We start from the raw sequence: 10,234 nt of genomic DNA, 5'->3' as shown, positions 1-10,234 counted from the left end.
TCCATCAAAACATATAATACAATAAACATATCTTGGACCATTTTTGCTTGAACCAAATAGAGCTGCAGAATCTAGCATGTATCATGCCTCGCAGTATTTCATGTTGTTTAGATCGCTCGCTCGCTCATCGGCCACAAGCTTTGTAAACCTGGAGCCAAAGTGCTGACTCATGATGCAGTTACAACTTCATCATAAACATACTGTGTTCGACGGATGGCCAGAAAAAAAGACCATATGGATTTAAATCTTATAAGCAACTCAACACCTTATTGTAAAGTTTGAATACTGAAAACTGTTAATACCACTGAATGTATAGCATTGACGTATTTTACTTGAAAAAACATATTTCGATGCCCTGCCTTGAAATTGATCAATTGACTAATTGATTTGTTTGTGTTCAATTCACAAAATGAATTCACGTTAAACTAAAATCAAATTGCTAAATTTCAATTGCTCAATACGCCTTGAAATCTTGAACGTTTTGACGAACAAGGATAACCTGAAGCCTGAAGGAAATTATGATTTGATAAAAAGAACAAAAAGGAATAATGTTGGCATCTAGGAGTGAAATGAAGACAAATACAACAATTTTAAATATGTGTGATGCTGATCTTTACTATATTTTGGTCTCAAAAACGTGTGTGGGTGAGGTTAAGTGAGGATAATGAAATGATAATCCAGCATCTGTCCAAGTGGTAAAAGTAGAAAAACTATCTTGATTAAAAGAAAATATGTCCACGGTATATATAGTTATTAATACTGTTTATATAATTTCAAAAGAACTCTTGAATTGGATGAAGGGGAACTTGGTTGCATTTTGTCAGTAATATAATTAACAAAAGAGAATCTCAGATAAGAGACTTTACAATAAACATACTTTAATTATTTTCTATCAGAATTTGTGAGAATGAAAAGTAAGTTTTTGTAAAAGCGCAAAGTACATCAAAGAGGTTATTTCAAACCAAATGACTTCAAAGATGATTTTCAAAGTGAAAAATTGTTATTCTCTAACGTCAGCGGAATACACATTTCGAAGTTAAGTATTATTAGTCATTACATTTTAGAATTAGGTGTTCAGTTGAGTATAAAACTCAACTATTACAGCCTTTCTTACTTCTACAGGAGGCCATATATAGTCTCCAGAAGTAAAAAATGAAATAATAATTCTGCAGCAGGGTGTGAACAGCAGCACACTGACTGGTCCATGCACAGTACTATTCCTCCCTAATGTTGACATTATGCATCGCGCAGATTTGTTAATAGGCTACAGCATGTACTCACAAGATGATGTAAATAGTAGCATGTTTTAAAGAGGAACCATAAGTATAATGTGTATGTGTGTTTGTGTTCTGTGTCACTTTTGATAATAAAACGGAGAAAAAAAAAAAAGAGTATGCACTGACTGCAAAGAGTATGTATTTTTGCTGAATGGGACTGAAAGTATGTCTGAATAATCCATGTTAGGGTTCACAGGCTCCCTTTAACGCCCGGGACAGAAGCAGGGTTGCTTTGTGTATCCGCTTCGTTTGCCATAATACTGCATGATCGTCTGGTTTTCTGTCACTGTTTGTCCTCTGTGCTACTATATGCTACGATGTGCTTGGGCTACAAGTTATGTAATTATAAGTCATTTGTGCTTGCACTTGATATACAGTATGTGTTGGTCGCTGACCAGTGAACTGTATATATTTAAAAAAAAAAAAAGGAGAATATTTGCCGGCTCCTTGATTTTCTATCTCAGTGTACCGTAAGTGTTTCCTTCATCTACTCCTGCCAGATGGGTGTCAAGTCTTTTAAAGTGTATTAAATGTCGACACATTGGATTACTTTAATGACTTGTAGCCCATTTTTCCATCCATACTTCATTAAACTGTACCTCCAGATCTTATTGCTATTCAAATACACCTGCTCTCCTGTCTAATTATACGTTTTAACGTATGAAATGAGTCAGTAATTTGCTGATAAACTAAACATACCTTTATTTTTAATGTCATTATAGTTTATTACAGTTTTTTTGTTATTACTATTGCTCTGCCGGATTAGTTCTGTGAAATAGTATTGATGCAGAGGAGCTCCAGTCATGTAATTAAGCAATCAATAATCTTTTCATTCCAAATGTCCCTTCATGAGTGAACACACAGTTTGACTAATGAATTGCAATGAGATGAGCTGGTTTTGTGTCACTGTCGCATGCTCTGAGATATTGATGCTGTGTGTTACCACGGCATTTATAGTGGGGGCTTGTTTACCCCTGAGTGCTTTTCTTTTCTTCTTTTTTTGAGTCACTGTCATTTACTGGTAGATGCATCGTCATTTACAACATACATGAAGATGAACAATCGTAATCTTCATGACAGTTCATCTTTCAGAGTATAATGTAGCTTTCTCTCTGTGTTTGAGGGGCTGAGAGAAAAACACACCACACACACACATTCTCCATTTATATTATGCTACATTATTCTTTTCCACAATGTGTCCCAGGTCGTCCTTTCCTGCGGTCATTGAATAAACTCACTCTCATCTACGTATATATGAGATGCCATCAGATTCTGTCTCCTATTTTCGTGTATTTGCCATAGGACCAATAGTATGTGTTTATTGGTGTTCTGTTAATGGGCTATATGAGTCTGTCACTTTTCTGAAATGCAGGCAACAAAATCCTCGTCTTCCTGGGTCTCACAGGCTAGCTAAGCACAGAGCAGACCCAAACAGAGCAGAACATCATTCGCAATGCAATACTGCCAACCTGCTGCTTTAATAACGGTTCCTCTTTAGTCCTCCTATGCGAACATAGCCATGACACAGAACACCCAAAGACCTGATCGTCATCCGACCTACTCCATCAGGCATTCACTTTCCGAGCAACAGAGACGAGGGCAAATGCTCGGACGTCTCTCTTGACTCTTGTTTTTGTCTTGTTGTAGAGGTGTGTCAATAGTTGTGCCTTTATGTGATCTGCATGATTTATTTCCATACAAAATCCATGTTTTACAGCAAAAAAAAAAAGAAAAAAGAAGGGGAACAAATAGACCACAACACTTGTACTCATATGTCGCTCTATGTAGAACTGAATTACTCAAGGAAATCCAAAATATGGGATGTGGTCAGGACATGTCTGTGTGTTGTGAAAATGTAACCATAGGAAATAAAGGCATTTTAAGTAGACTCGTCCTGTGTGGTGTGTAAATGGGCAGAGGGTGCTTTTCCGCTTTTGGTCAGTGGGTGGCAGCATATGCAGCATGAGAAAAATACTTTGAAGAGTGTTGAGTAGCACAGTTTATAGTCACTTCTCTGATGTAACAAAAATGTGACTATTAGGCTACACTGAAGTTTGTGTTGATCTGAGTTTAGGTTATTATGCATAACATTTTATGCTCCCTAAAAAATTGCAAACACACTGTTGAGATTTTTATGAGTTCTTCTTCAGATTATTAATGCTATATAATAATCTATATGAACAGACATACAATACAATCTCATTCTGGCAGGAGTCCCATTAATGTAAGAATATCAATGAGGCTCATTAATCTTCTGAATGTAATTTAGAAGTTAAATTATGGCCAGAGTGGATCTTCTAAAGCTTTCATGAAAATGTGTTTTCATTTGTTATTAACAAATTGAATTTAAGGGAAATTCCCACATAAAAGAGAATTCCATTTATTTCATTGGGATGTTTTTTTTATACAGTACTTTATATTCAAAGAAACAGTAGTTCTGGAGCTTTTGGTCATATCACATGATCTTCATCAGAACGACTCATTTGTTGAGTTTAAAGGTTCTCTACACGGGATTCAGAGATTTAATACAGCAGCAAACAACACATGTATTTGCTCTCTAAAGATATAGCGGAGTAATGTCTACCGAAGCAGAACATTAATCTATGTATGTTATTCAAGCTTCTCTGTGCTTTATTGACGTAGCCAGGCCGGCAGCATGCACCTTTATATGCAGGTCTCTCTGTTGTGCCCCGCTGGTTAGCTCATGTTGGTTGCACTCTGAGCTGTTAGCACCGTTAGCTTCTAGCCATCGACTCAGCTGTCGCCATGTTGAGAGCAACAGATGCAGCTATAAAGTCCAGGTTCAAAATTCACTTCTGATCTTCGACACTACAGCCAAAAAAACAATCTCACTGTTGCCATCTGCTGAAGAAGATCATGATCTTCACGTGACTGAAAGCTCCAGAACAGCTACGTCATGTACAAACCCTTGTGGTGAGTTTGCTTTGTGAATTTTCATTATTTGATTAATCTTTTATACAGGCAAGTATGATATAACTGTAATGCCAACAGTTATGAGGCAATGCATTAGTTTTTTTCATAAGTTTTTACCACATTTGATGCATTTTTATTAATATTATGTAGGTAAAGATGAAACGCTTGTCATTTGTGACATCATACTTCAAGGTAAAGCTTCAGAGCAGACGCTCCCACGCTCCTGAGAAATGTAGCTCATCCATCATCCACTGTCCCTGGTACCTCAGAGCCCATTTTCAAGGTCTCCATATAGAATGTAAAAAAAAAATTGCAGTTTCCATGGTAATACCCACGTGGAAATACCTGCAATATTTTGTCCATATATGTATGTATGGCTTCTGTTGACATGATTACGCAGTTTTATAAATGCTTTACTCCCGGACAGTTTGTTCATGCAAACACAGAAGAGAAAAACACATGAAGTGGTCGTGTTGGCATTCGCCTTTATGTAGAAATATGTTATGAGTATACAATAACTTTAATTTAATGTATCATTATTATAATAAGGAATGTGCTACTACTTTAGATACAGTACGGTAACATGACACTTTAACATCTGGTGTAAAATGTGTCTTGATCCCTGCAAATGTTAGTTTCCAACATTACAAAACTATACGAACATACATTCTGTCTGAGGATAGAATAGAATAGGTAAGAAGAATGCAGGGATGGAGATGGCTTTTGGTATCCGTCCCTCTTCTTCTCGTCCTTCCTGCTTCCGGACTCACTTGGACAGTTTAGTGATGACCCGGATTAAAGCTCCATTCTCGTCCTTCAGTCTCTGGTTTTCCACCTTCAGCTCTCCTTTAACCTGAAGAAAGAGCACGAGACAATGGGCACAGATGTGAAATTACATGTTTTATCATAAGCTGGAGGGCTCCTTGTGCTGGGTGGAATATATAATAATGGTCAGTATAAGAAATGGAAACATTAAACAAACAGTTTATTGACAATTACTGCATAGTTTGCCTTTGTATAGACGACAGGTCTGCCTCACATGCTGTGTGTGAATTGTTACCATATGAAAACTGTACAGCTCATTTTTTGGGGATTGAGTCTTACTTTTTGTCAATTCATATTTTGGTAGTATTTTCATATGCTATGCACAACATCCTTGTTTTGATTAACACAAGATGTTAAGCCTCCATTACATCAACATTTTGGGCCCAAACAAAAAAAAATATTTTAATAAGTCTCCATCAGTCCTTTTCAGAAAAATCAAGTAGCTATTTTCCAAAGTTACTGTCTTTTTCATACAAACCCCCCATTTTGTGTTTCAGGCAATGCTTTGTTGTTGTTGTTGTTGTTGTTGTTGTTGTTGTTGTTGTATTTTTGCTGAGCTGCATTGGAGAGATGACTTTTGTGACTTTGGAAGACCAACTCAGTTTGTCTAACTCAGACTGCTAAAGCCTCATTTTGCCTTTAACTGAATCCAGAATGACTAAACTAGAAGAGAAATTAGCTTCACACAAAAAAGTATAATCTAGTCTGCATAAATCTAGGCATACTATCCCACACGCACAAGCACACATCATCTTTTTAACCCTTGCATCCAGCAACACACTGACACAACAGGAACAGACGTGCTCATTTAAATACACTCAACAACAGTGCTCCTCTGTTGTGGATATCTATTTTCAAACCAGCATCCCGTGTTTGTTTAGACCTCTTATTCACAGATAACAAGAGGTTTTTGTTTGCTTCCTCTTGGGCAAAACACAGCAGACATCTGCAGGCGTTGGACTGCAGATGAATACTGATGGCTCGCTCGCTGCAGTGTCAAAACGCTCACACATTCCACAGCCGGCGGAGCATAATGGTGACAAATGATGTCAGCTAAAACCACCGCAGACAGAGCCGCTGACACCGCCGCTCCACGTCCCGCAGACACTTTACACCGTTTGGATTTGATTGTTCAGTGTTTTTCCTCGTGTCAAATGAGCTTTACGTTCTCCCGTGTAAGGGATTCTGAAATATTGTTAACTATTCATATTTTTTTAAAGGAGACTGAATGTGAAAAAAGGGAATTTTATGTAAAAAAAAATAATAATTATGAATTACCTTCAACTGTTCTTCCATATCTGATATCCTCTTTTGTAGACTTTGACTTTCCTGTAAAGAAGAACATTTAAAAAAGTAATTCACATTATAAATCAGGACCAACACTTTGAATAAAAACTGTAAATGTTTGTATAAGTATTTGTACAAGTATTTGTATAATCCAGAGTTCATACCTTTTTTTCTGTCTCAAGCATGTTGGAGCCACAATCTCCCGCTCTTCCCTTCTGCATAAATGAAAGGTTATTACGAAAAGATTACAGAACAAAGCCTTGAAGCTGTATGATTACAGGTGCTGTATCTTCATAACAGAGAGCACAAGTGTCATGTAGGATATCCAATATAACCACAGTTGCACACAGAAACTCTCACTTATTCCAAAATTGCAGCCTCCTTGTATAACTGCTATCTGTCATGTCACATTTCTCCCCCATTACAGCATTACCGGATATTACCATGAGAATGTATGGGAGGCATTTCTGTGTGCACTGACCAGAATAGTCTGAATGATGACTTGCAGAAACTTTCAGGTTTATTTTCAGGTGCCTCTGCAGCGACCATTTCAGTTCCTTCACTCTCATGCGTCTGCTTCTGTCACATTTACTGCGTGTACCGTACCTGTGCTCTTTGCAGCTGGTCCTGAATCATGGCCAGTTCCTGTTTACTTGTTTCCAGCCTGGACTTCAGCCTTTGATTGGTGGCCAGGGCCTTTTCATACATCTACAAAATATGATATTGTTAGCAAAAAAGGGAGCGTTTGATTGTTTTTACTGCGCACAGACTGACAAACATTGACGTCAACAGCTGAAGTGAGCGTTTGTGTGATAGTTTTCGCAGTTAATAGGCAACTAATGTTTTTTTTCCGTCGTTGAGGACAAAGTCAACATTTTTATCTCAACATTGTCTTCTGTGAAATGTGGTACCGATTTCCATGTCGCTGCAAATCCTAATTACTTTGTTTATTCCCTGAGAGTTTAGCAATTGCAACAAACAGAGCCGCTTAGCGTGGCTGGAGACTCTTCGTCTTGTTTTTAACGGTCACTTTCTTTATTCACTGATTTGAACTTCCGTCAACAACAACTTGAGTAGTTTATTAAGCTACAGATCAGAATCAGAATTGGTTTATTGCCAAGTGTGTTTGCACATACAAGGAATGTGGCTTGGGGATTGGTGCATAACAATAAACAAGAGTGCAATAGTGACAAAAACATAGTAGAGACATGTAATACATTTAAAGTGAAGCATTTTGCAGGGATATGTAAATGTTCGTGATTGTCCGAGTCAGTGGGGGGCTTTGTTGATGAGATTTGATTTGAGATTTTGATTTAGAAATGCATCCTTCAGTCTATAAAACGTAGTGAAAGAATAGTGAAAAATGGCAAAAGTCAGAAAACTCAAACATATTGAATTTACATCCAAAAAAATTGAATATATCAGGAATTGTTGCTTAATCAAGGACAACAATAGATCATCACTCACACAACTTTATGCCAATTAATTGTCTGTGGACCAGCTGATTAAATGACATGATGTTTCTGCTCTACTGTTTAAGTAACATTTTGTTGTGTACTTTTATTTTGAAATCTCTGGGTCGGCGGTGCAACATCCTCGAGAGGCCGGATATTCAGCCGCTCTGTAAAGCACCATGACGATAACCATTGCTTGAGTGTAAAGGCCCTCTGACTTTTCTCAACCTGCAAAGAGCATCACCTGCCTTCTTATAGTCGTTGTTTGCTGCCTCCTCTTCTGCTCGTTTCCTTGCAGACAGCCTGTTCTCTCTCCGTAAGAAGTAGGACTCAGCGTGGTTAGTTGACGCGTCGTTGGAGACGTCCGAGGATCCAGACGAGTTCAGTCTGAAAACACAAGAGAGGTATCATTGACTATTCAACACTGAGGTTGAGCTGAGTTGCTGTCAGAGTTTAATGTCACTAAGAGATCCTGATTTTCTTTCTGTCTGTCTCTCTGGCGATATTAAATGTCTTTTAGATATTTATGGATTTAATCAGAGTCGCTTACCTCGACAGTCTCTCGTGCTGAAAGAGAGGAGAAAAGATTTAGAGCCGGCAATCTGACAACCAAACCAATGTTATTTGTGTAAGTACCTTCCTGATTATCTTCCCAAAGGTTTAAGCTTAGTCTCAAATTTAAACGTTACAATGGCATAAACAAGTCATGCAATCCCATCGGGACCAGTCTTCACGGTGCTCATTACTGCACGAATAACGACGTCACACAGCTTGACTTGGTCATTTGTTTTGACGGGCTGTTTGGCCGTGATTTTGAGATTTATGAGGCAATCCACAAACGAGGTTGTCATTTGTACCATGTTGATCATTTCCTCTGCGTAACATTGTAAACATGCCGTTGCAATGCGCACAGGACATATTTAATGACATGTACAATGTCAGCAAGTACATTCATTATCAAAAGATCTAGAAAGCAAAGCTCAGTGGCTCTTTGAAGTGACATTACCATGCAGGAATTCCTCATGAAAGACTTTCCTTTTTTTTTCTCCTAGTTTTCCAAGAAAAGGTTTATGGCGGTCTGAAATACCAAGCAGAGTCAAAGAAGGAGAGAGGAAGTGATCTCTGAAATAAACTGACAAGCAGAGATAACTAAACACATCCAAAAAAGGTAATAGTTCTGGCGGTGGCTTTCACAATGTCTTCATTATTGCCTGCTGAAGTTCGAAGGGTTATGCGGTTTACTTCGTGAGAGGTTTTCACTCGGGAGAGCAGAACACCAGCTCCACAATAAAAAACTCCCTGAAAGAAATTAGAAATTATAGTTTGATGACTACAAGGGACAACGGTTTAGTTCTTACATCGCCAGTAAGAGTGATATGAACCCAAATATAAAATGCAGATACAGATAGTTGACAAATTAAGGTAACATAAAGTGTCTTAATAAGGTGTTGAGCCACCGTGGAATACTTTGAACAAAAACATATTTCCTTATTGAGTGCTTTTGATGATGATGATGATGATGATGATGATGATGGCAGAGAGTTCTGTCCAACACATTGTCCACAAGCTCACATGTGTTTCTGCAAACGCCATAGTTTACTATTACATACATCATTTTTTTACAAATGTGTTTAGTCAAGAATTATTTTTTCTTTTTGTATGTTTCACTAATAAGTTTCAAATGAGTCTGTAGAAGTCTGTATGGGGAGGAAGGTCCGGTTGGTGGAAAGCTTAAAAAACATATGGGTTCACCCAAGAGACTCTTACTAACCAAATACTTTTGTTGTTTAAACTTAACCAATGAGTCGTTTTACTTCCTAACAGAGCCAAGTACTTTTGTTGCATTTTAGTTTAGTTTAGTTTAATTTATAAAGTAATTTAAGCTAAATTATGTTCTGTAGTTTTGTTGCCTAAACCTAACAAAGTTTTGTAGAGTCTATGTTTTCCTTTCTTTTCTTTTTTTTCTTGTTTCAAACTGTGACTGTGAAACATTTCTGTCAGAATGTCATTTGGTAGGAGCCGGGTTGCTAAATATGTATTCAGTGCCACGATACAAGTGATTACGTTATTCTATTTTATTTTGGCGAGGCTCTATGGATGGCAATGTTGTTCTGTCGACCACTTTGGTCCAGAGGGAAAAATCTCAACTTCTGGATGGATTGTGATGCAATTTCATTCATTCATTAATGTATCCTATTGTAGCAATAAACAACATATAGGAGCAAACAACTATTTGCTGAGATATACTAGAGTAATGTCTACTAGAGAAGCCGGTGAAGCCACTCTGTCCAATACTTTATGTCCAAATACCTGCTACTTCCCCATCAGCTCAGCTGTACTTTGTGTTTGCTACTAATTAGCATCAGCTTGTTAGCGTTGTCCATATGAGCATGTTAGCATGCTGATGTGAGAAATGACATAAGCCTCACACTGCTGCTAGCATTACTGTAGACGAGG

General features: G+C 37.7%; 1 long non-coding RNA gene across 1 annotated transcript; it reads right to left on the bottom strand.

Moving 5' to 3' along the window:
* Nucleotides 1-4,685: 4,685 nt before the first annotated feature.
* On the bottom strand, nucleotides 4,686-7,033 carry LOC306737317. Its single transcript, XR_013770997.1, has 4 exons — nucleotides 6,930-7,033; nucleotides 6,488-6,538; nucleotides 6,315-6,365; nucleotides 4,686-5,064 (listed from the first exon to the last, which is right to left on the bottom strand). It is a non-coding gene; the product is annotated as an uncharacterized lncRNA (long non-coding RNA).
* Nucleotides 7,034-10,234: the final 3,201 nt, after the last annotated feature.

This window comes from Taurulus bubalis (genome assembly GCF_910589615.1).
Source record: "Taurulus bubalis genome assembly, chromosome: 5".
NCBI lineage: Eukaryota > Metazoa > Chordata > Actinopteri > Perciformes > Cottidae > Taurulus > Taurulus bubalis.
This window is presented reverse-complemented; position numbering and strand designations above follow the sequence as displayed.